A 24,602-nucleotide genomic window follows, 5' to 3' on the forward strand; every position below is an offset into this window, starting at 1 on the left:
GTGGTCCTGATTTCCTGGGATCCATTACTTTATGTCAGTCACTTCTTTAAGACAGTCCAGATGGCACCTCGTCCAGGCAGTCCTTCCTGTCCCTTGCAGGCACCTGAAGTTGGGCTTCCTGATACCTATTTCAGTTTCCCACCGCACTTTTATTGTAATGTTTGTGAGTTCCTTCTGCAACAGACCTGGCTAGGATTTCAAACCAAATCTTCCTGTCGCTATAATCCATGCTTGTCCCATTGTGCCCCCCTGGGATGACTTCTAACCCTACCCTACAGCATAAGACAATTGAGAACCTAAATGGTGAATATGAAATACCCATGTAAACTGTAAGTTAGTATGTGAATATAAGCTGACTTTACTATTATAAGCCTTTAATCAACTGTGTGTTTGTGTGTGGTTATGGTGGCATATGATGTTTGTGCATATGTTCATTAATATGTACTAAGTCCTGTGCATATATAAATCTAGAATAGCATTAGTATTTTATGTGTTTGGAATTATTCTAAGTGTCTTCATACACAGTGTATGTATGCTATGTATGATATATGTATGTGAGTGTGAATTTGTGTGTATTTTTCTCAATACTCAGCAAACAATGAAGTTACTGGCTTTTAAAATGTTCTCTATTAAACTAGAATTTAGGCAAAACAAAACAAAACCCTGTATGTGGTATTTCCTGGTATCAGAACATCGTAAGTGCTCACATTCATCATCTTGGGTGTTGATATAATAATAGTGATTTATTGTTACATTGAATTTGTGGTTTTAAGCTTCTTGAAGCATGCTCATGAGCACTGTCCTGTTTGTTCTCACCTCAACCCCACGAGGGTCTCTGATTTCTGTGCTGGGAGAAGCACAGGCTTTGACTTTTGGCAAACTTGGGCTTCCATTCTGGCTCCTGCCAACTTACTAGCTTTGCTATTTTGAGTGCATTCTAGTGGTTACGCTCTTTCGTACCTTCTGTGTTGAGGTTCTTCTATGTATTATTGTTGCTAAACTTCTAGGAAGTCTTGAAAGGGTAAAGATTCCTATTCTCCTTTACACATGAGAACACTGCATTTCAAAGAAGTTACATATAATCCATTGTGGTTGGGGAACGAGCACACTTTGTGTGACTTGAGTCCTTTTAAATATTTTGCACTATTTTATGGCCTAGGATTATAACCTGTCTTGGTGCGTGTCTGGAAAGGACACGTATTATCCTGGTCCTGGGTGCTGTGCTCTGTAATGTACTCTGGGTCTGGTTGGTTGCTGGCTTCGTTTGCATTTTCTGTGTCCTTCCTGTTCTGTCAACTGCGGAACATCCCAGAGTATAATTGCTGACTCTCCTATTTCTTTTTTTGGTCTAATCAGCCTTTACTCCACAGAGTTTTTAGTTGCAAATAGTGGGAGAGAGAGAGGCTGCATTCTGTTTACTCCATCTTGGCTGGCACTGGAAGTTTTTACTTGTCTTTTTTTCTGTTAGATAGAAAACTCCATGAGGAAAGGCTGTATTTCATATATCAGTGTCCTTCCCACAAGGCGAACTGGGCAACTGTATTTAAGGATGTGGGCAAAGACCGTAACCTGCTGTCATGAACTCATTTCCTAACCAGAGGGTGGACACAAGCACAGTCGGTATGGAGGAAATAACACAAAGTGCATGAAGCTTTGGCCATTTTTTAGGGAGAACATCTGAGGTTTCATTGACAGAATCCATTGAAACAGAGTTGTCAGACATTTTACTTAGGACTAGCAAAAACTTTGGTACTGAATAGATTAGAAAATAAAATAATATGACTTTATAGGCAGATATGTATATCCAGAACCTCCACTCATGTGGATGTGCCCTAGGCACTGACTTGTAGACCAGGCTGATCACAGGTGACATTAATCCATGAGAACTCAGTACCTCCCTGCTCATGTGCTGGTCACATGTCCACTGTGATAGGTCTCTGTCATCCTCTGCACTCACATCTAAACCCGTTCATGTGGCACATCATGAGCCACCTAAAAACAATGCGAGGCGTGGTGCCTGTCTTAGTCTACTTGGGCTGCTGTTACAAAGTCCACAGACTGGGCGGTTTAAACAACAGAAATTGATTTTCTCATAGTTCCTAAGGCTGGAAGTCTAAGATCAAGGTGTTGGCAGGTCTGGTTTCTCCGAAGCCATCTCTTGATGGCTTATAGATGGCCATCTTTTCCCTGTGTCCTCACATGGTTTTTTCCTTTGTGTGAGCACGCCTCTGGGATCTCTCTGTGTGTCCAAATCTCTTCTTATACGAACCCAGTCAGATTGGATTTGGGCCACACTAACACACTCATCTTAACTTCTTTAAAGACCCTGTCTCTAGATTAGTTATATTCTGAAGTACTGGGTTAGAGCTTCAACATATGAAGATAGGGCAGGGGCACAGTTCAGTCCCTCACAGTGACTGATTTTAGAAAAGCAACAAATAACCAGGTTATACCAGTGACAAACAACGTGAGTGAAAAGAAGGACAAAAAGTTTTAGAAAGTGTACAAAGACGAGTTTTGAAAAAATATAACTTCCTTGTGGGTGCCTTTTGCCTTGGACTGTACTAGCTCTAGAACTGTCTCTAATCAGTCAATGTTTGTTGAATGTGGGATTTCTCAAGATCTAGTCATTCCTGAGCCACCTTTAGGATTTTTGCCGTATCCTTATAAAACCTGTGCTGTTATTTAATTGAATGGTTTTAATTTTAATTTGACTCCCTTCTCTTCCATGAAAAAATCTGAACACAAAATTTTTGTATCACTATCGCAGATGGAAAATCAGCATCACTTGCCATAATCAGATGACAATGATAAAATGTATGTATGTGCAGTAAAACATTATTAGATACTCTCTTTCTGGCCAGCCACAAGATATGTCCCAGACATATCCTTTGGGAAAGACTGGATGAATAGATGGTGGATGGATGGATGGATGGATGGATGGAAAGAAACAGATCGTTTCTATTTGTTGAATAAAGAGTTAGCGTCTGTTCCATGGCAGGCGCTGAACCATCTCATATCACAGCGATCATGGAACAGATGAGGTCTAGGCCCGCAAGGTGCTTCAATACTAACAGCTCATGTGAAGGACTGGAGCCAGCCTTTACCGGAGAGCAGGTTTGGACGGGGCCAAAGCTGGGTAAGAGCGCAACAGGAAAGGATGCGCAGCGGAGACACTGTTGCAGATCAAGGCCAGCCGCCAGCTGCTGCGGACTGCCTCCCTGTTGCAGCATCCCGCGTTTCCTCCCCTTCAGCCCGACCTCAGCTGGGATGGGTAGTGTCAGCTGCTTCCTGTGATGTGTTCGGAACCATCTCTTAGCAGTGTAATGGTCTGTTCCGAACATCTTTACTTAGCGTTTAGTGAGAGCCTGACCATCTTCCACCCAAGGCCGTCACTTATATCAGTGGCCTCTGTGTATGCTCTTAGCCAGAATAAATCCCCCCTGAGTCAAGGGCAATAGATCATGGGCTCCATCATTTACGGCCTATAAATTAAAGGGTGGCTGGCAAATCTGGCTTCTGTGCCTGGCTGCTCGCTCCTTAGATACACAGTGTCACTCTTTTATCGGGGGATAGTCGGGGCAGGCTGTTTGGTCTCCTTCTGAACCCCCTGAAAGACAGTATTTACTGGCTATGGAAATACCTTCACCGCATGTTTATTTCTTTGAGACACTCTGACCCAAACTCATTGGCTCCTTGTTCTTGCCTCTGTCCCGAGCTGTCTGGGCATTTAATGGCTTGGGTGGTGCACTCTCCACATTTCCAAGGCTTCTCAGTGGTAGCAGAATATGCTTTTAAAACCCCCACCACACCCAGAGTGTTTGGGGTTTCATAATGGTAAAGAGTGGTTGTCTTCTGCGCTCTGAGGTTGCATTCCTGAGACAGGGTGTTCCTCTCTTTCCACCGAGGCCACAAAGCTCCATTGATGGCTGGGACCATCCCATCCCTGCTCCTCGAGAGACTTGGCGCCACTCTTGGGGCTCCTGCCTCCCCACTTCACCTACGAGAACAGATGCACCACTGTGGAACCGTAGATCTCAGGATGAGCGTTGACTTTATAGGGCGATTGTTCTTGGAGACATCTCTGTTGGGTTCAGATTTTGGAGAATCGTGCTGTCACCATGTTTGGGTCTAAAGTGGTATCATGCATGTATCATGTATGTACACAAGTCCTAATTTGCCTCAGTTTAGCTCAAAGATGCTGCATGATGCTGGCGGGGAGATGGGGGAGGGCAAGGGACTGAGCCTGTTGGAATCATGGGAAGCAGTGTGGAAAGTGTGTTCAGGGTCCTCTGACCCGACTCTTTACTGAATGCAAGAACCCCTCACCCTGATCCCCCGACGAGTGCCCGTCTGGCTGCAGTCTGAGTGTATCGGGCCCTGCCTGGTGGCCAGCCTTGGTGGGCATCTTCTGCCAGCCGGGTCCTCTCAGCCTCCTCTAGGCTTCCTCCTGTGCCAAGCTCTCAGGACCGCTGCTGTCTCAAGGCAGGAGAGCTTTGAGAATGCTTGGATGAGGTGCATGAAGCTAAACTTCAGGTCCCATTTGGGCTCTTCTTCTTATCACCTATTTTTGCCCAGTAACCGGGGTGAATCTATCCTGACCCCCGCCACCGAGCCCTCTTTTATTCTCTTCACCAAGTCCTTGCTTTCCTGATGCAGATACTTCTGAGTCCTGCCTTGCCCTAGTAAGGTCTTCTCGTGGGGGCCTGTGGCCTTGTGTCTGAGCTCCAGCCCAAGAGTCAGGTCTTGCTGGCTGAAGACGGTTCTCCCAGAACTTCACAGTACAGACTGGTCCTTGTGTCTCATTGCTGTGTTCTGTCTTCCATGGCCGGTGGTCACCATCATTAGTGCCGGTGCCCCCCACCGGAGTCAGCCTGCTGGGCTGGGTGCCTTACTAGGACATGTAGCTCAGCCCATGCGCAAAATGTTTGGCTTCAAATCCTGGACCTCTGGACCATCCAGCTACAGCTAATCGGGGTGTTCCTGAGCACCTGCTAAGACATGAGAATGAATCTGCTGAGGTGGGAAATTTAAAGATAAAATGTGTCATGTAGTGAATAAATACCACAGGCCACTTTGCTATGCACTTTACATGCATCAGATCCCCAGAGTCTGTGAGGTAGGTGGTATTATTATTATTATTATTATTCCTGTACTCAGAGCACAGGTATTACAGCTGGACCACCTGGACAGGAGTCCCAACTCTGCCATTTCCTGGTTGGGCCCTGGGCCCACGCTGCTGAGCCATTTTGTGGCTCCATTTTCTCATCCACAGGGAAGGACTGATTATGCCCATCTTACATGTTTGTTCTGCATCAACAGCATTTAGAACAGTGCCTGCCCAGGTTGGAGATGAGCTGCCACTTGCCCAGCAAGGCACAGTACGTGGTAAAGCTGCCACTTGCAAAAAAGGCCCTGTGGCCTAAGGCCCGGCTCTTCCTCTGCCTGTCGTCTTCCTCAGCCTTGGAATCCAGGAGATTACCTGGGCGATGCCTTGGATGGCAGTTCTTTGCAACAGTCAAATGCCTTGCTTTCATCGATTTTGAACTAGTCACTTTTCATCCGTAAAGACCGCGTTACTCATCTGCTTGTCAAGAAAAACAAAAAAGCAGTGTCTCTGGTATCTCGGTTAAGAGAACCGACTTGGCTTTGGCAACTGCTTGCATCTGGGATCAGGTTCTGCCACTTCCCAGCTGGGTGATCTTGGGGGCAAGTGAGCACATCTCTTTCCCCCCTTGTTTTTCTCATCTGCGGAAGGAAGAGGATGAAATTTACCTCACGGGGCTGGGGCTGCCTTGGATTCCACACGGTTACCTGAAACAGAGCAGGTGTGAAAGTGCCTTGTACACCTCTTTACAGTTCACTTTTCACATTTGGGAGGTGGGGGGATTTTACCCTGCACAGTGCCTGGCATAGAGGCACTCAGTACTCAGTAGATGTTAGCTGTCATTGTCCTGTGTACATGTAAACAAGATTCCCGTTGCTTTCCTCTGCTGAAGGGTTTCACCGCAGTCATCCATAGATACCCTCCCTTCCCGGACAAATGCATGAATTTGCAAGATTGTTGCCCAGCGTTAACGTTGAGTATGGCTGCGAAGCAGATTTTTCCTCTGCCTATAGATAACTAGTCTCCAGGGAGCCTCAAACCTGTGACCCTGTCTTCATTAGCCATGTGAACCGGCTGGCCCAGTCTGCCCTTGGTAATAATTCCTGCCAGGTCACAAAGAATATTTTACCCCATGAGCCTTGGGTTAATACCAACCTTTGACCCCATTCACTTAAAAGGTAATAAGCAACAGAAGCATTCATTCATTTATCCAGCAAACATTTATCAAGGGACATTCTTGAGTTTCTTAGTTCATCATGACTCAGGGTGCCCGCTGCCGACTCTTTCAGGCTGCCGCATTCTTGCCGAGATAAGAACAAAGTCAGGTATCTGAGTTTCCTTGTATTTGGGCCATTCATCACCTTTTCTCTTCTCTCCACACCCAATTGAGTCAGGAACTCACATTAAAGGGGCTTTGAGCTGATGACTCTGAGAAAGCCCAGGACCCAGATTCCCTTTCCTTTATGATCCCATTAGCAGGCTGATGGGTGACGGCCCTGTGAGGGAGCGGAGCACAAGAAAGCCCCACTGACAAATGCAGAACACATGTTCGCTGTCGCAAGGATGTGGCACTTCCTTTACGCATGCAGGTCTGCTTCATTCAGTTCAGTCCAGCCCGGTTTGGGTGAGTGCCCGACTGCTCATTTATGCAGTGATTTATTCGTTCATTCATCAAACATTTTTTACGTGTTGTGCACAGCGCTACACTGCACTGCATGGTGGGCAAGAAACAAAAGCAATCTATAACTCTTACCCAGCCTGCATTCTAATGGGAGATACGATTTGCATTTGCAAAACACCCAGAAAAGAATGGCATGCGTAGGGGGGAAGAAAAAAAATATTTACTTCATTTATCATCCATGCATTAGTTCATTAACAAGTCCCTATTAATTACCAACTGTGGGTTGTTAGATGTGCTAGATGCTGGTACCCAGAGATGGGCAACAAAGGTATTGTTTCTTCCACCGGGGTGATGTGGAAGACGGCCTCAGACTAGGTGAGGAAGGAACACCACCAGCAAGCCGAGATCTCAGACACGAGAAAGAGATGGCAGTGCTGAACGTGGGGAAGGCCCTTCCAGACAGAGGGAACAGCATATGCAAAGCCCTACTGTGGAAAAGAGAGGGACATTTTTAAGGGGAAATTTAGAAAACAGCCTAGAGGGTGGGAGAGTGAGTGCAAGGGGAGAATGGCAGGGGGTGAGATTAGAGAACTAGAAGGGACCACCGTGCAGGAGTTTAGATTCTTGTTTTCTCCCTCCCTCCCTCCTCCTCCCTTCCTCCCCCTCTTCCTTCCTTCCTTCCTTCCTTCCTTCCTTCCTTCCTTCCTTCCTTCCTTTCCTCCTCCCTCCCTCCCTCCCTCCCTCCCTCTCTTCTGGCAAAGGGAAAGTGTTGAAGAGTTTGAAGCTGGCATCATCATAGTTCAGTGTACTGTGTGTCTCTGGCATGTCAGGCTTTGTGCTGAGGATGCTCCTATTAAATACCATGAGCTTAGAAATTCTCCCAGTGCTATTTATTCCCTTTCCAGGAACACCAGCAAGCCGAATGTACCCATTTGCTCCAGTGTGTGGAATAGAAAAACATGCTTCTGAAATGTCTGGAGGGGACATTGGTGAGAGCTGGAGGTAGAAGTCCCATGGATGGCGTAAGGCTTGTGTGAGGTCCTCGGGTTTGGGGAATGGGGAATGCATCCTGGGCAGGGAGGGCAGAGTAAGCAGAGTGACGGGAGGTGGGAGGAAAACTCTGCCTCCCTCCATCCCTCTTTCTTCTCTCTGTGCATGTTTCCTCATCTGTCCTCCATCATGCCCCTGTGGAGCAGGTATGATTACCCCTATTTTCAGATGGGGAAATTGAAGCCCATAAAAGTAATTAGCCAAGGACACTCAGCCAGTAGGTGGCATGGACACTTGCTTGGAGTGGGAAGGGTTTTCACAGGTAGGTGGCCTACCAGAGAGAGGGTCAAAGGTTCTGCTACAGCTGAAGACGAGTTTGTGTTAGAAGGCGAATTTCAGCCATCTTGTCTGCTGTTGGCGAAAGGTGGGATTCCACGTCTCCATGTGGCAGTGCTTGAATAAGGGCCGGGAGTGGGACGTGGACCGGCTGTAACCCACCTGCCTGTGCTGCCGGTGCCAGATGGCTGGTCCCGCCTCTCGCCAGTGCCCTCCAGCTGCTGTTCTTCTGGCATCTGTCACCAGCATGGATGTGAGGCTCTGGCTAGGACGGGGGTTGCCTGGGCTCTGAGGCCTGGTGAGTGTGGGAATGTCGTCTTGGCCGTTTTTCCCTTTCCAGGTTCAAGGAGGTTACTTTGAGGCTGGGCTTAGCAGGATTGCATAGCTTTCTCTTGCTTCTCACCCCAGAGTCATCTCCGAGTTTTCTGGGGAGACAGAGCCTCCCCTGCCATTTTCTCTGTAGGACCTGGGCTTTCTGTCCTTGGTAAGGAGGCCCCTCTAAGGAACCGGCATCCCCTCTTTATTCAGGCCTAACTGGTTAACCTCCCCTGGGTCTGTGGTGCTCTGGGCAATTTGGGAGCTGCTCAGGCTCCATCCAGGGCCCCACTCAGGCTTCCGGGACTGTTCCCTTGGCTGTGAACCCTTGGTCCTGTCCAGGCAGAGCTGAATTCATGGGCGTGTGACTCATGCAGTTGCATAAAGTCTGTGCTTAGAAAGGCCGCATGCTGGGTTTCATGCTCTGAGGCTCCAGTCTTGAAATTCTTAGTAGTTTTGTCCTTGCACCTATGCTTTGAAAGTGGATCTAATGGGACCACGAAGCATGCATGGCGTGCGTGTCCACAGTGCTTTATGTTCACAGGTAGTGTTCTTGGTGCCCGTGATCTTTGAAGTCTGATGGATGTGACATGTGGGAGGCCAGCATGCCTCAGAGGGTAGAAGGTAGGCATGTTGTGTCTAAACCTAAGTAAATGGAGGTGCCGATGGCCCCCAGAAGCCATGCTTCCTGTCGAGCTAGAACTTACATTGAATGCAGAAAGAAGGCAGTGGCGTTCTAGAAGCATGAACCACGGAGGAATCCTACTCTGTCATACCCATTCTTGTGTCACTTCCTGGTGTTCATTAGCCGCTCATGCCGAGAGCAATGGCATAGAACAAAAGGCGAAGATAGGTTGTCCCCGAGTTCCTTCCTTTATGTCCCTCGTCATCATCAGTGAGCCAGAGGTAGAGTGTTGGTATAGTCTGTGTGTATCAAGAAGTCACATAAAAATAGTCGATTCAGGGACACTTGGGTGGCTCAGTTGGTTGAGCGTCCAACTGTCAGTTTTGGCTCAGGTCATGATCTCACAGTGTCATGATTTTGAGCCCCGCGTCAGTCTCTGCACTGGCAGCTCAGAGACTGCTTGAGACTCTCCCTCTCTCCCTCACTCCCTCTCTCCCTCTCTCCCTCTCTCCCTTTCTCCGTTTCTGCCTCTCCCCCTGCCCCACACACAGTCTCTATCTCTTTCAAGTAAACAAAAACTGTAAAAAAACCTTAAAATAATCGGCTTAGTTTTGTGCTGTTTCCAGTATTCTGACAAGAATGAGATACCAGCTACCAAATTTGAATTGTATATTTTCAGTGATTCTTCATGAGTTAAATGTGTTAATATTTGTGTTTAAAATCAGCATTGCACAATACAAAGATGAGTAGTAAAATTCATGCTAATTTAGAGTTTCAATGTTTTCCTTAGAATGATACTGAATAGCAAATAAGAAAACACCATGACTAATTGAAAGAGATGCCAGGACAGAGAGGAAAAAGCTTTCTATTTTAGTTCCTCTAAGGAGACCTTCTTCCTCTGTTTTGAACAAGGGGCCCTATATTTCTATTTTTCACTGGGCCCCCAAGTTTTATAGGTATCCCTGCACTCAGGGCTTATTTGATCAAATATCTTTTTTTTTTTTAATGTTTATTCATTTTTTTTTGAGAGACAGAGACAGAGCACGAGTGGAGGAGGGGCAGAGCTAGAAAGGAGACACAGAATCCGAAGCAGGCTCCAGGCTCCGAGCTGGCAGCACAGAGCCTGATGTGGGGCTTGAACTCACAAACCGTGAGATCATGACCTGAGCCGAAGTCGGACGCTCAGCTGACTGAGCCACCCAGGTGCCCCCTGATCAAATATCTTTATAGCCCCGAGCTTGAACGGCCACATTCCTTATCTGGGCTGAGAAGTCAGCAGCCCTGGCGTCCGTTCTTTCCATTCTCTGATCACAAAACACTCCGGTGCCGGTGCTGAGCATCCGGAGATAAACAGATGCAGCCCCGACTCTTGTTGGGGCTTACAGTTTAGTGGGTTGGGGGGGGGGGCACAGATCTGGGCACTGCCGTGTCTTTCCCGCTCTGTTTCCCAGAACTGCATACAGTGCCTGGTACACAGTGAGTGCTCCTTAATGAACAAATGATGCGATGAACGTGAAAGCATCATATTAGCTGCTGAGTGCCCTAGCGATGGGAGGGTTATCGTTAATGGTGGGGAAAGTGTAGGCGCTAGAGAGAATGCGGCTTCCAAATGTCCGTCAGAGCAGGGCAGTGTGGACTATACTCTGTCCTCATGTGTTTTGATTGATTTTTCCTCCATGTATTTTTGGGGGGGGGGCGCTGTTGTAAGGGTGTTCTGCTTCTGTGTTTGTACAGATGAGGTTTCTATCTTGAAAGGTAGTGCTAATAACAGGTGGCTGCATATACTTAAGTCATACCTTCCACAAATCTATATTAAGCACCTACTAAGGGGCTGGCTCAGTTTATGCACCAGGAATCACACATACCAAGGCAAAGAAAGACCTGGAGGTCACTGAATCCATAGCTCCCAAACATGGACTCTCAAATTGGTATTGCCCAGTGGTATTTTCACTGGGTCCAGAAGAATAAGGAAAATAGACTGAGATCCAGAAAGCTGGAGTTTATGAATTTAAAGGATTTTCTTTATGCTGAGATCATGTTCTTCCTTCTTGTCAAAATGTACTTTTGGTGGGGAGGCAGCTGCAGCATATCGTTGATAATAACGGTAATTGCTTATATGATGTTTTCTATGTGGCAGCCAGTGTTCTAAATCCCTTATATACTAACTCATTTAATCTGAAGTGACCCTCTGAGGAGATACTGTTCTAGAAGAGGAAACGGAGGTCCAGAGAGGTAAATAGCTTAGGCCTGTGTCTTGAGGAGAAGGGGCATCTCAAGTATGGGCAAAATATCTAGGAGAAGCAATTAAAGGACTTGGCGTAGTTGCCAGACCAGGACGGGATTCTCTGGGGCCAGGGAGTGGAGAGAGAGCCTGTAGGCTCCAGGGCAGTGAAGATCCGGCAGCACACCAGGGAGGCAGCAAGATCCACGGGAGGGAGAGGTTGTCACCGGAGCTGTGACCTGAGGCAGCTGGCAAGGGATTCCCAAGGCGGAAGCCTGGCCCAGAAGCAGCAGAGAGCTGTCCAACCTGGAGCCCTTGGGGACGGGGACAAGGGCATCTTTGCAAGTTGCCTGCGTGGACAGAAGAGAATGAGCAAGGCCGCCCCCTGAGTGCTCCGTGCCACAAAAGACCTTCAGAACCTTAGAGTGACCCTACTGGGGGGAGGTGGTAGAATTGGGACTTAACATGGCAACTGTTAGTTAATAGTGCCTTGTTTGCATGATGCCAGAAGGAAGGAGGCAAGAAAGAGGAGGGACAGAGGCAGGATGAGGTGGGAGGGACGAAGGAAGGAAGGTATGGAGGAGGCGTGGGGGGAGGGAAAGGAGCGCCACCCCAGTGTCCCCAGTGGCTGCCTCTTTTCTCCTGGTTCCCACACCGCCCTCAAGGCAGGCAGTGGCCTCAGCTATCGTGCTGCATGTGCGAGTGAGAATGGGGCTGTCCGCAGTTGGTCACGGGGAGCAAGGAGACCATTAGCTGCGGTGATTTATTGCAGGTCACAGCACTGCACTTTTGTGCCTATCACAGAAGCCCTTGAAGCCTCATGATGAATTGGAAACAAGGTACCGAACGGAGAGGTGCTCATGGCTGTGAACGGCATGGTGCAGTGGACGGAGCACAGGCCTGGGGCACAGGACGAGGTTGGGGTCATCTTGACTTTAGACTGTCAGCCACTATCTCAGGGCAGATCGCTTGTCTCTGGACCTCGTTTCCCTATCTACAAAATGGGGATGAGTAAGATGATTCTCTCTGGTGGGGGTGGGGGTGGTCAGTTCTTGCCTGTGCTTACCTTGCTCTGTGCTCATCAGCAGTGGAAGCCTCGCCCTCGCGTCCCACTGCGTCCGTCCATGTCTCTTTGGCGGTTCTTCTCATGATTAATCTGTCTGTGTCTACTGCATAGCTCGATTATAAAAGTTAGGATTTGGCACTCCAACTTGATACAGATTGTCTGACCCATTTCTCAGAGACGCACAGGAGAATGGGGCGAGACGCATTTGGTTGTACGGAGGAGAGAGGCAATGTCCCAGGGCAGGACGTAAGCCAGTCTCTGCACAGCTCCGGAACAAACTTGGGAGGTAAAGAGGTAGAGAGAAAGGAGGTTACAGGAAGCAAGGAAGTTCATGTGGACCAACACAGCTCTCTGAGGGAGGAGAACGCACAATTCATATATAACTTACTGTAAGGAGACCAGAAGCTTCAGAGGAATGCTCTCCTTCCAGGAGGCTACTTTGGGCCCCCGTGTCAGATTTCCTCAATTACCTGTCCGTGTTTTCCTGCCACCTGGCCTACTTCCTTTGCAAACTCCGAAAAGCACTTATTTGCTCTGTTTTTCGTTCCTGCCAGACCACATATTTTGGTGACGCCTGAGAACTTCTGGAGGCCTTCAGGGCTCTCTCCTCTGCCATGGAGCCTTGGTGGGCAAGGAGTATGCTCAATGAAGTTCTTTGGGGTCAAGGCTGGATCAGAAGGGGTTGGGGTGGGCTCAGGAAAAAACCCAGCCTAGAAAAGAAAGACTCAAGTCAAGTGAGGGAGGAAGGGGAGCTGGGGGTCCATAAAGCAAAAAGGCAGAATCCATCAGGCAAGACAGAGTTCAGAGAAGGGTCCTCCTGCAGGCAGACCGCCAGGATGCACAGCTCTGCCGTGGAACACAGGGCAGATTTTCTCAGGGGCCTCATGAGCCTCACGACCTGAACCAGGACATGCTGACTGAACCATTGGGGTGTTGAAATGAAGATGCGGGGAGCTGGCCCGCTTGCATGTTAGGGCAGAAGCCTGGAGATCTGCGAGCAGGGAGCCAGCACCACATGCCAGTGCTGGTCTAAAAAAGGAGGGCTTTGGAGCACCCGGGCGGCTCAGTCGGTTGAGGTATCGACTTCATGATCTCACGGTTCCATGGGTTTGACCCCGCATTGGGCTCCCTGCTGTCAGGGCAGAGCTTGCTTCAGACCCTCTGTCCCCCACTGTGTCTGTCTCTCCCCCACTCACACACTCCCTCTCTCTCAAAAACAAATAAACATTAATAAAAATAAAAAATAAAAAATAAAAAAGGAGGCCTTTGAGGCAGCAGCCTAGAAAAGAAGCGGCACTTTCAAAGTTGAGTCTCGGACGATCTCCCTAAAAAAATCACCCAGGATACTTGTAAAGGTGCAAGCATCCTTCTCTCTGGACCTATGAGATCCATGATCCTTATGTACACAGATGGTTCAGAACCAGACATGGACCTGGGAAGAGCAGCACAAAGTAGTTCTCTTCAGGGCCGTGAGACAAAGGACAAGACTGGACTTGAACTCAAGGAGGTTTCGGGCCTGCAGCAGACTGCTGGCGGACAGTCTTTTGACCCAGAAGAGCTCTCTGACTGTCTTAGCACCTTGGAAAGCACACGGCACAGGGCCTGCCCCTCACACTGGGTTCTCTGCGAGCGTGTGATCCTCCATGTGTGTGCAGGGCGGGCTGGGTGTTTGCGTACTGGCCTGATTTCCAGCTATGCCCCGAGTTCCCGGGGCATTTCTGCAGTCCTCTAGCCCAGGGCCACCTTCCCTCAGTAGCTGTCCCGCGTCCTTTGCCACCCCTACCCCACACTCGTGCAGACCGGCGGTGCCCGCTCTCTGCAAACATCCCTGGCCTGCTTCCAAGACCCTGCAGTAGGCAGGCCTCCTGGTGAAGGACGGTGCTGCACGGAGAGGTGATCTTATCCTGCCCCTCAGCTGGGCCCAGCTGTTTCTAGCTTGGGAAGGACCTTCACTTCCAGGTCTCCATTTGTTCTGGGATAAAACTCAATGCTTGCTTCAAGGTTTCTAGACCACCCAGGACTTCAGGCCCGTTGGAGGACACCCTGGAAATGTTCTAGGCGCTGGGCGCCATCATGGGGAGGGGAAGCAAGGGCCAGCGGCAGTGGGAGGGCAGTGTCTGGAAAAAGCATGGGCCCTTGGGCTGGGGTTTAGATCCTGGTCCGACTAGTGCTTCCCTTGGACACTGACCCTTGGGCATCAACCCAGCACCCCCATGGCGCACCCCTCTTTGTCCCTCTCGCTGCCCACCGAGAATTCACACTCTGGCTCCATGAGTCCCTTGCTCTCCTTTGACAGTGTTTAGGGTGGAATGAACGAACACTCTTAGCGCACACAAATCCCTTTTGTAGCTAGAGGTCGGGACAGGCATGGAGCGGGGGAAGGAGGCAGTGGGGGGCTTTCTCTTGTCTATGAGTGAAACACCTACAAGGCAGACTCTCTTGTTTGCTAGTATTGACCACTGACCACCTTTTATTGCAGAATTCCAGTATGTCATTTTGTAACAGAGGCTGCATTTTTCTTCTTACCGAAACACCCTCCCAGGAAAAGGCCTGGAGAGCCAAAAGACCTCTCCAGTCTTCTGCAGCCTCTGGTGCAGTGTGGGCAGCCCGCAGGTGGCAGCCATGGTTGCAGTCGGTGGAAGGGATAGTAACAGTGGTATTTGCAGTGGGCATGTGGATGTTCTGACCTTCCTTCTCGAGCATTCCAGAATAGGGTGAGGTGATGGTGAACTGGTGGGCGGATGACAGCGTGACCTTGGGCAGAGGACAGACTCTCGGCCAGGGGGTCTTTGACTCACAAGCAGGAGTGGGGAAAATGGCTGGGTGGAGCCCAGATTATCAGTGGGTCATGGTAACAGAAACCAAAATACTATCTCTGGCAAGCCCGTGGTATCTCGGTTGTCAGTCCCAACCTCTAACAGCAGAGAAGTCAAGTAGTTAGAAATGGACAGTGGCCCGAATATAAACGAACACCTTGAATCAAAGCACAGAAAAGCTAGAGGCTTTAAATAATCAGCTGTTTGGGGGTAAGGGGAGGAGCATTGTGTTTTTAATGGAAAGAATGATACAATTGTTGAGTGCCTACTGCGTAGTTTTGCAGCCAATACTTGAAATAATCATGTTTATCTTTATTTGAGAGATGGAATAATGAGGCTCAGAGAGGTTAAGTAACTTATCCAAAGACACACAGTAATGTATAGAGGCCGATTTCAAACCCCAGACCCAGTGCTCTTTCAGCTTTATTATGCTGTCTTTCAAACAGATGCATTGTAAAGAAATAAACTTGTGTTTTTATTCAAATCTGTATTCATTTTCTACTGTTGCTGTGAAAAATTGTCATAAACTTAGTAGTTAATAACAGCATAAGTTTTTTTTCTCTTATAGTTAGTTCTGAAGGCCAGAAGTTCAAAATGAGTCTCAGTTGGCTAAAATCAAGGTGTTGCCAGGCTTCCATTTGCTTCTGGAGGCTTCCTTGCCTTTTCCAGCTTCTGGAGCTGTCCACATTCTTTGGCTCAGGGCCAAGGGGCACACCACAATACCTTCCTCCCTCCTTCCGTCATTGTTTCACCTGTCTGTGACTCTGACTCTTGTCTACCTTTTATAAGGACTGGATGATTGCACTGGGGCTACCTGATAATCAGAATCCCTACCTTAGTCACATCTTTGAAGTATCTTTTGCCAATATGAAGTCCCAGATGCCAGGGTTGAGGACATGGATGTCTTTGGGACCATTATTCTGCCTGCCACGATATGCAAGGAAGGTTGTAAGTCTGTATGCTCTCAGGGTAATCTCCTCCTCTTTTAGAACCTGTAATCCATTCTGTTCAGTAGAGTTACCATGCTAGAATGAAGACCCTTAGCCACATGGTAATAATTGCTCACATTTATTAAATGTTTACCATAAATGTGGCACAGCTTTAAGCTCACCAGCTTTATGAAGTCAGTACGGTATTACCTGCATTTTTCAGGTGAGGAAAACAAAGACACAGAGAGGTTAAGCAGTCTGCCCCAAGTCACTCAGGAAGTGGCGGATGGGAACCCCGCTGTCTGGTGCCAGAGCCTGCGCCCCTCCGCACGAAGCTGCCTCCCATGGCTGTGAGCTCCCATGAGCCCGAGCCTGGTTGTTGTTTTCGCCAGGTGCGTCCATGTGGTGCCTGGCCTAGTAGGCACTAAATTAAACACATCGTATTAATGAAAGCATAAAACACCAAACACTGGTGATCTGGTAGTTTCTGTGAGTAGAATCATCAAGTGAGAGCAGAGATGAGAAGAATTGGACATAGAGGGACTGGGGATCAGTCCCAAGAATTAACTAACTGGCGTTTTTGCTTACCTCACTAGTAAGGAGGAAATCACACCTTTTCTTTTACACCAGAAATTTCAATCATTTGAGCATTGTGCTTGACAGATTATGTGGTACAGAGCTCCCCTGAGGCTGAGGTCATGGTCATGACTCATGGATGTGCACTACAGGCTTGAGACCTGGCCCTTCAAATGGTGGGTGGGGAGGGTCCCCCGATCTCCTCTGTCTCTCCTTCTTGCCTTTGCCAGCTGTTTGCTGGGCGATGCCACTTCTGTCCTGCCCTCCTCCCTTGCTGGAGGCAGCTGTTAAGGCCACATCTGTTTACTTGGCTGTAGTCCTGATCCAAGAATCTTATTAGTCTCAGTGCTAATACGAAGCCAGCCTGGGGAGCTTAGGGCCCTCAGCTCACTCTCTGAGAACTCTCAGCCTCATGTACTCTGGGGCTCTCAGCAGGTGAGCTACAAGAAGAGAGAGAATAAAACACATCCTGTCTTCCATAATCAAAGGCTCAAATGTGACAGTGCCTCAGGGCTTGATCTTGGGTATAAGCAGGTGGGTAGTCTCCTATGTGGGGGTCATAGAATGTGGTAAGGGAAAATCTCTTGTTCCAAATAACTTATCCCAGTGGGATCTGGAAGGAACCTTTGCTTCCATGATAGGCTTTGCCTGGCCAGGGTCTTTTTTTTTTTTTTTTTTTTTTTTTTTAAATCATTTACTCTCTGGGAAGATACAAAGTTTGAAGATGCTAATTAATCATGCCCTTTTAATGATTCTAAGTCCAGAGCTTACTAAGAAGTGGAGAGATCACAGGCAGTTGGAGGCAACAAATCAACTTAATTACTATTAAGGGCATTGTTGTAATGTCAACCCCAGATGCTCATCTGCTGGTGGCAAAGCCGGTGATCTTGTTTGGTGGACCTTGCTGGCAGAAGGGCTGGCCTGAGACCTGGCAGTCCTGCTTTCCATACCAGTGCTCCTTACATACCAACTTGCCTTTTTGCCACAAAAAGGCTTAAATCACATCCTGTCCCACTTGCATTCGGACCCCTATATCCCCTGGTATTGTGTTTGATTCTTAATTCTTTGTGGCCATGGGGTGGTGGGAGGAGGGGAGGTGGGGGAGGAGGGGAAGGCGCTCCTGGGTTAGGCTGGTGCAAGGGTCTAGGCTCCTTTAAAAGCTTGTGCTCTATGGTGATATCATCATGGCCAGCAGGTGGCGATGTTACCACGTGCAGGAAGAGCTTTGGCCGGTGCGTTGAATGGCCACCGCCTCCCTTTCCAGAAAAAAATTAAGCAAGCTAGTGTTTTGTTTTGTTTTGTTTTGTTTTCCTATTCTTTGAAAAATGGGGAGAGAACTTTATAAAAGGATGTATACTTCTAAGCTTTAGGTAGCATTTAAAATGGACTTGAAAGAAACCATATAACCCTTCTCAGGCTTATACTATCTTTCTGCTGGGTTCAACCATATCTACAGCCCTTCCCTCCTTCCTTCCCTCCCTTCTTCCCTTCTTCCTGTGTTGGCACTGCTTTATTTATTTAACGCATGGAATTTTAAAACAATCTAACATAAATTAGGAAAGATCGCATTTGTGCTTGTTAATTGCACATAAGATTCTATTTCAAAAAACTGCCTAAAAAAAAAAAAAAAAAAAAAAGACTCGAAAGGGCATATGCCAAAATGTTAACAGTGGTTTCCTCTGGAGGACTTTTTCTTTTTGCATTTCGTTGATTTTATTTTTAAATTTAGGGTATGACAAGATTGACTCATTTTGGTGTGCAGTTTCGTGAATTTTAGTGTTCATATAAATTTGTGTGACCACCGTGTGGCTGCTTTCTTTGGTCTGTTCCCTCCCCAGGCCCTCACTGCCTGTCCCGGTTCTCCTATCTTTCTGCCCACTCCTTCCTGCACCCCTCAGGAGACTTCTCCTCTAGATGCCTCTGAAATGCTGGTGTTTCAGCTTTTTTTCTTTTTTTTTTTTTAAATAGGAATTCTATCCTAGTGGCGATCTTCTCCACTCCTGTAGATTCTGCTAGGCACCTTCATTCTATCTCCTGGGTTCTATCTGTCTCCACTCCAGACCCATTTGATCGCACACCTTTTGGACAACACTGCATGTCACAAAGTAAACTCATTTTCTTTTCCTGTTGCCAGTGTGTCTCTTGCATCCAAAATCTGTTAATGGTGACCCTAGAAACCTGGCCTCCCAAGCTGGACCCCTCAGAGGCACTTCTGTGCTCTTTCCCATTGCCCACAACGTAAATCAACAGGCAGATCTCTGTGTGTTGTGTTTTAGATGTGTCCCTTGATCCAGTGCCTCACCTCCGTCCTCCTTGTACTTTGCCCTAATCACATCTTGCCTGGGTCACCTGGAAAATCCAAGTGGTCTCTTAATCTCTAGTTTCTGTTCTCTCCTGTCCCCAGCCTGGGCTGCAGCTAAAACACAGTCATCATCATTTCATTCCCATGTGTAAAACTCTTCCAGAGCCATGGGTGGCATTCAAAGGCTTCCTGGTTACACCCAGAGCATTCACAACGCACCTCCCCTCCCCCCGTGAACCTCCCCCTTCTGTGAACCTTCCTCAGTCCCCTGTCTTCCTCTGCTGGCCTGGCCCACCTCCGAGCTTCAGCTCCACGGTGCTGGCTGGGATGCTCCACAACCACTCCCTTGCACATCCTTGTGCCAGACAGCCTCCCCTCTATCGTCAGTAGTTAGTTCAGAATTCCCTCTTCTGTGCAGCTGTTCTTGGCGCTCTCAGGAGGACAGAATTGTTCTTTTGGGTTCTCCTGCATGCTGACCATTGGGAGGTGGGAGTTATACCCCAGAAGAGATGGTCAGAATCTGAAGGACCTTGATCATAGGAGGAACAGTCAGAAAATAACAGAATGATATAGACCAAATGAGGCTCAAACTAGGAACTGGGGGGAAAACAAAGACCAGAGGGGTGATGGTGACAGCCATCACAGAACCCACACTGTTCATGAGCCAAAGGCACTGTGTGATTCGTCTGATCTGTCTTCCCTTCAACCCAAAGCATCTGTTTTTCAAATTAGGAAGGCAAAGTTCAAAGTCTTTGGGCAACGCGTCCCAAATAATACAGTTGGTGTCAGAGGCAGTTTTGTGTGAGTCCAAAACCTCGTGCTTTCCAGCGAAGGAGCTTTGCTCGCAGGGTGCCCCTGACTCTGCTCAGGAGGGAGCAGCTTCTGAGTCACAAGCACGTTATGCATCCACATAACCCTGAAAACCCTGCTCGTCAGACCGAGTGGTCATTTGCTACTGGCTTGTGTTCTCCATGGTTGCTGTCCTTCAAAAGAAGCCGCTTCAGTGCTAGCCCTCTAAAGTGCCCTGAGCCCAGAGGGTGTGAAAGCCGGCTCTGCGGGTCGAGGGTGGCAGCTTCCTCCTCAGCTTGGTCCAGTACCCAGATGGGAATAGGGAGCAGCATAACGGGGTCCAGAAGCAAGACCATCTCCTGGTCCTTCTGAGTCCCTCCTGGCAAATAGTGTGGTTGCCAGAGCTCTGGGCCAATCCGTTTTCTGGTGCAAGACTGAAAAAACCAGGCCAGATCGAGAAGGACAGGAGGACAGAGAGTAGAAAACTGTCAGGAGTCCTGGATTCCAGCTCTCGCCCTCACCAGCTCTGTGGTTTGAGCAAATATCTTAATGCCTCTGGGCCTCAGAGGCCCTCCTGTCAAATGCGGGTCAGAACGCTTATCCAACACACCAGGCTTCAATGAGAAGGCCTATTTGCCATCTGCAAATACCATGTCTGGTTCTCCGGCAGCCCGTGAGCTCCTGAGGGCACAGGACTGTCTTCTTCATCTGCATCTTTCAGTTAGGAGACCACGTGCTAAGGGTGGCATACCTCTTAATAAGTACAGAGTTTGCTCTTTTAGGATTCTGACAATAGTACTGTCCTATATTTGGTAGTTAATGAATTCATTCATGATTCTATTCACTTTTTTCAATAACTATATTTTTTTAATGTTTAGTTTTTTTTTTTTTTTAATATTTATTTTTGAGAGAGAGTGTGTGTGAGCTGGGGAGGGGCAGGGAGGGGGGAGAGAGAATAAGAAGTAGGCTCTGCACTGACAGCATGGAGCCTGATGTGGGGCTCGAACTCATGAACCATGAGATCATGACCTGAGCTGAAGTCAGATGCTTCACCAGCTGAGCCTCCCAGGTGCCCCTCAGCAACTCTTTGTCGATCGCTTACCGTGTACCAGGCCGGTGGTGATGGAAACAACGAAGAGCGGCCTCCATCACTGTGAGATTGGAGTGCTGCTGGGGGACACACCGTCATTGCGGGGACATACACACGCGCAAGTGTAGGAGAGTTCGGAGAAGGAAAGTACCTGGGGAAAATGGGTGAGTGTTGGGAGAAGGGGCGTGGGTTGGTCTGCAGGGGCTGGGCAAGGAAGGCGCCTCTGAGTGGGGGCATCTGGTCCCCGATGAGACCTGAGGATGAGTGGGCGGGCAAAGAGCAGTGACGGGGGTGGGGGACGTCCCAAGTGAATTTTAAGGTAGGTGTTTTCGATTTCACTCCAGGGAGATCAGTCCTGGAACAGCCATTTATTAAGAGTTTCACAGCATGTGCTCTGAAAGGAATTACAGGAGGGAAGCTCCTGGCCACAGGCGAGTGAGTGGGGAGCAGAGGTTTGCAAGTCATTACAGGAGCCCAGCGCGTCAATACAACTGATGTCAGGGTCCCCCAGGGGGCCCGGGTGGTGGGGAGGTCTCCGCCAAGAGGAGGGTCTTGGGGCCCTGTGCAGGAGCTGCCAATAACAAAGAGACCTCTATTCCCCTTGGCCTGCCCTCCACCCTGGCCCAGAGGCACAGCCGTTCACTCGACCCCTCCTTCTGCTGTGTCTGTGTAAAGACCCCTCTCCAAGTACTTCACGGGCAGGAGGCGGCCAGGAACAGCTGGGGACTGTTGTTAGCTTCTGGCAACGTTCTGAAATTCCTTCCTTGTGGATCCTGTGCCTCTGAGCTGCTGGGGGCCCCTGACTTGACCTGAAGTTGAACTTAGCTAGAGGGTCCAGGGCTAGGAGCTGCCTCCGTGTTGGTCCCGATAGCAGCATGAAATCGCACAATCTTTCTGAGAAAGCCGAGGCTGCCTTGCTAGCCCTTCCTGGGACGGGAGGACTATCGGAGGCCAGGTATTCTGCAAATCCATTCATGTTTTCCAAGGGCAGGATGGTGCCCGAGAGAGCCACCAGATAAGGCGATTGCTTTGGTTGACAAACATCCCGGGAGGCACCCGGTGGGGATGAGGCAGAGAAGGGTGGCCTCAGATAAGCCGCTGGTTGAAGAGATTGGCTGCTTTCAAGGGTGGAGGGGCAAAACATCCGTTAATGGGTTTGTTCAAGGGTGAACTTTCCATTCACAGAACCGGAGAATGGGGAGTTGCAACAGTTCTAGTCCTTTGCAACCCTTCTTTTTAAACACAAGTACAAAGAGCCCAGGAGAGAAGTAGTAACTTTTCCTAGATCACACAGCAAGTGAGGGATAAAGCTCTATAGAATTTGGAGCCTCTGCCATGGGATCCACTGTTTTTTTCCACTATACAACCTCTTAACCCCTGTGTCCCAGTACTTCGTGTTTCCCTCCTCTTATCTCTGTGTACATTTGTTTATTGACGAGTCCATCCACCCATGCATCCATGTGTCCGGTCATCCATCCATCCATCCATCCATCCACCCACCCATATGTCCATGCATTCCTTTACGTGTTTGCTCGTCAACATTTATTAAGGATACAAAGATGGCCTTGACAGCTCCCAAAGGAACAGGTAACATAACAGAGCAGATGCCCACAAGTGCAGAGAAGAGCAGCATGCGGGAGGTGAAGAGGGGGATTAAAATGGTGAGGACGTGAAGCCTCCTTGGGGAAGATGGCCTTTCAGCTAGCTGTGCCTGAAGGAGGGAAAGGGTTGCGTTTGTTGAAGGAGGCAGATGACTTGGCACTGTACCTCTAGAGGCAGCAGGGAGGGTGGATTGAAGAAGTGAAATGTTGGCACCATAGAGATGACCTACCTAATAGTCAGTTTATCCAACAACCCAGCAATCCATGCTTCAGGTCTTTGGGAGCCAGCCTTGGTGTTGGGCACTGTGGGGATGTTGGGATCAAAAGGTCTCCTCTTTTCCATGAGGAACTTGCCATCTAATGAGGGAAGAAAACCAAGTGTAGTCAAAACAATAAAAGGCAAAGCTAACATTGACCTAGAGCTTCTGAGCCTGGGATTCTAGCCTTGCTCTGCCATTTACCTGCGTGGTGTTTCAGGGCCTTGACTTCCTCAGCTGGGAAATGGTGACACTAGGTACACCATCCTGTCCTAGTAAATAGGAGAGGACAGTGTCCAGTTGTGAACCTATTTCCTATTAGTCACGTGACCATGAGAAGTCAGTGAATCACACCGCAGCTGCATTCTTCCTCTGTGACGTCAGCAGTTGGTTGGGGGGCGGGTAGGGAAGGAAAACCATGACGCCTGGAGAGTGAGACTGTCTGGGACAGCTGTAGGGGAGCCCCCAGTGCACTACCTGCAGAGAACAGAACTTTAACAATTCTTTGTCCCAGACCCCATAGCTCTGGCAGAATCAGGAAAAGTAATATATATGAAAGCTCCTTGTAAGAGGAGATGCCCCTCGTGGATGCCGGGGGAACTGCATGTGGGTTTCTACATGGAAAGTCTGCAGGCTCTTGAGGCCCAGTGTCTCCTCATGTCCTGTCTTTCTCCTTGTAGTAAGTTGCTGGACAGACCTCTCCCTGCACTAGTGGATCCCTTCCCAGAGACATGCGGAACGTGACAGGCACAAATGCAGTGACAGACTGCCCTGGATTCTCTGGGGCAGGGGCAGCATCAGACATTCTGCCTCGGTCCTTTTACGAGGACCTGTGAGGCTGTTTTGTGGGCCGGAAAACGGGTCCACCATAGGTTGAAGTTGCCACATCCAGCAACAAGTACTTTTCTTAACTCATTCCTCAATTCTGTTTTATCCGTTCTTCTCCATTGTTCTCACGTCCACCTTCACTTTTCCTGTTTCCCTGGACCTCCCACTTGGTTCATGCCTTCACCCATTCACACTTTGCTCTGGGCTCTGGCCTCCCCATTCCTCCTTCCCGTCCACCTTCCTCCCCACAGCTAAAGGATCCTTTCTGCTTCGATCACACAGGTGCAACGGATGCAGAGATGGTTGGTGGGAATGCAGACTGGTCAGCAGCTCTGGAAAACAGTATGGCGTTTCCTCAAAAAACTAAAAATAGAACTACCCTACGACCCAGCAGTTGCACCACTAGGTATTTATCCAAGGGATACAGGTGTGCTGTTTCAAAGGGGCACGTGCACCCCAATGTTTATAGCAGCATTGTTGACAATAGCCAAATTATGGAAAAAGCCCAAATGTCCATCGATGGATAAATGGATAAAGAAGATGTGGTATGTATATGTATATGTATATGTATATGTATATGTGTATACGTATATAGGTGGATATATATATATATATATATGTATATGTATATAGGTGGGTATATATAGTGACACTAGGTACACCATCCTATAGTATATAGGTATATATACCCACCTATATACATATACATATACATATACATATACATATACATATACATATACATATACATATACACACACAATGAAATATTACTCAGCAATCAAAAAGAATGAAATCTTGCCATTTGCAACTATGTGGATGGAACTGGAAGGTATTATGCTAAGCGAAATTAGTCAGAGAAAGACAAATATCATGACTTCATTCATATGAGGAATTAAGATACAAAGCAGATGAACATAAGGGAAGGAAAGCAAAAATAACATAAAAACAGAGGGGAACAAAATAGACTCATAAATGCAGAGAACAAACAGGGTTGCTGGAAGGGTTGTGGGTGGGGGGATGGGCTAAATGGGGGAAGGGGCACTTGTTGGGATGAGCACTGGGTGTCATACAGAGGGGATGAATCACTGGAATCTACTCCTGAAATCATTATTGCACTATATGCTGACTAG

At 48.3% G+C, this 24,602-nt stretch overlaps 2 long non-coding RNA genes across 2 annotated transcripts; one reads left to right on the forward strand and one right to left on the reverse strand.

Annotated features, from left to right (window-relative positions):
- The first annotated feature begins 7,457 nt into the window (after positions 1 to 7,457).
- Positions 7,458 to 23,870, forward strand: LOC123585454. Its single transcript, XR_006706173.1, has 5 exons — positions 7,458 to 9,275; positions 11,176 to 11,226; positions 11,988 to 12,132; positions 20,806 to 20,947; positions 23,752 to 23,870. It is a non-coding gene; the product is annotated as an uncharacterized LOC123585454 (long non-coding RNA).
- Positions 21,057 to 23,556, reverse strand: LOC123585455. Its single transcript, XR_006706174.1, has 3 exons — positions 22,846 to 23,556; positions 22,615 to 22,741; positions 21,057 to 22,494 (listed from the first exon to the last, which is right to left on the reverse strand). It is a non-coding gene; the product is annotated as an uncharacterized LOC123585455 (long non-coding RNA).
- Positions 23,871 to 24,602: the final 732 nt, after the last annotated feature.

This window comes from Leopardus geoffroyi, chromosome C3 (genome assembly GCF_018350155.1).
Source record: "Leopardus geoffroyi isolate Oge1 chromosome C3, O.geoffroyi_Oge1_pat1.0, whole genome shotgun sequence".
NCBI classification, from domain to species: Eukaryota; Metazoa; Chordata; class Mammalia; order Carnivora; family Felidae; genus Leopardus; species Leopardus geoffroyi.